The sequence below is a fragment of the Dasypus novemcinctus genome, chromosome 19 (assembly GCF_030445035.2).
Source record: "Dasypus novemcinctus isolate mDasNov1 chromosome 19, mDasNov1.1.hap2, whole genome shotgun sequence".
Taxonomy (NCBI): domain Eukaryota; kingdom Metazoa; phylum Chordata; class Mammalia; order Cingulata; family Dasypodidae; genus Dasypus; species Dasypus novemcinctus.
This window is the reverse complement of record NC_080691.1, coordinates 2,845,175-2,846,791: the sequence shown is the minus strand read 5'-3', so window position 1 is coordinate 2,846,791 and position 1,617 is coordinate 2,845,175. Positions and strand designations below refer to the sequence as shown.

General features: G+C 42.1%; 1 pseudogene; it reads left to right on the top strand.

The window, feature by feature from the left end:
* The first annotated feature begins 610 nt into the window (after positions 1-610).
* LOC131274541 (serine/threonine/tyrosine-interacting protein-like) lies at positions 611-1,329 on the top strand (annotated as a pseudogene).
* Positions 1,330-1,617: the final 288 nt, after the last annotated feature.

The window sequence follows — 1,617 nt, the reverse complement described above, 5'->3', positions numbered from 1 at the left end:
TTTAACTTCTGGTATTATATGTAGACTGAGATATTCTGCTGGTCCGAGTTGACCCTTTTATTCAAGGTCATTTTCTAGTTACATCATCAGCTGGTACTTGGTAGTAAATCCTCGGTGCCAGGGAGGCTCATCCCCAGGAGTCATGTCCCACGCTGGGGGGAAGGCATTCATTTACATGCTGAGTTTGGCTTTGGGACTGGCCACATTTAAGCAACACAGAGGCTCTCAGGAGGTAACTCTTAGGCACCCTGCAGCTCTAGGCCTTGTTCTTATTTCAGGCGTACAGGCTCACAAGCCTAGTCATTAGCATCAAGGGCTCAGTGTTGGACCTTCATTCTTTTTTGGTCATTGCTGTTGCATTTGGGGGCTGAGGATGCAGGCTTCAAGGCAGGAAGATGGCAGCAGCACAGCACAGCAACTGGTACCAGGTGCCCAGCCCTCCTCTGCCTCACTGTCACCTGTCACCAGGATCCTGTAATTTGGGTGTGTTAAGTTTAACCCACACCCATCCACCTGCCAGTCCTTGCACCCTCAGGTTCTCCCTTGCCCAGGGTCAGCCAGCTGGGTAACTCACCCTTCACCCCACCCACCGGCTCCCCGGGACAGGACCATGGAGCATGTGTAGTTGGAATTCCTCACCTTCCCACAGTGCAAAGAAGATGCTGAGGAGTGGCCCTTATACTATGAGATGAGAGATGGGGGAAATTTTACCTGAATTGTTTTTAGGCCCATATTCATCTGCTATGAAAAGCAAGGTATGAACTTTAGGTCAGATTCACCAAGAGATTTCATTAACCAACTTTTCTGGGCCACCTGTACTATGGAAACAGGGAATAACCCATATAAAATGCATAAGAAAAAATATTGAAGCACACTTCATTGAACCAAACTTTCAGCAATTATTTAGATAGTCTTGGATAATGCAGCTCATCCAGTTAAAAATATAATATGTTTTATTTCCCCATGACTAAAGAATTTATTGATGGGAGCTTCCAAGCTGGAGGAAGAGTTCTTGTCATGGGAATGCAGTATCTCCAGGAGTGCTGTTTCTGTTATTGCATATGTCATGGCAACATTTGGAATGAAGTACAGAGATGCATTTGCTTATGTTCATGAAAGAAGATTTTGTATTAATCCAAATACTGGATTTGTCCATCAACTTCAGGAATAGGAAATCATCTACCTAGAAAATTTAACAATACAAATGACATCACCAATATGGAGAGAAATAATTCTCTGTCCATTCTGGTACCACAGGCAGTTTGAAAAGAAGACATGAAGAAGACTGATTTTGGAAACATGGAAGTGGTGACTGCAGAGAATGGCTGACTGAAAGGCAGCATTATAGAAGATGTGAATTTCTATTTGGGAAGGAAAAACTAGTAGAGACAATAATAATGCAAAATGGTAAAATAACAAGTAGTTTCCTTTCAATAATATGTGGCTTCTAGACCTGTTTCTCTGCAATTTGTTGAGCAACATTTTGGGAAGATGTTGGACATCTGTGATAGGTAGCACTGGTGGTTTTACTAATTTTAGGTGTTTTTTTTACTTTACAGTTTTATTATAAACCAAGAATTTTGGACTTGCAAAGAGGTATTATTGCAATAATGTACT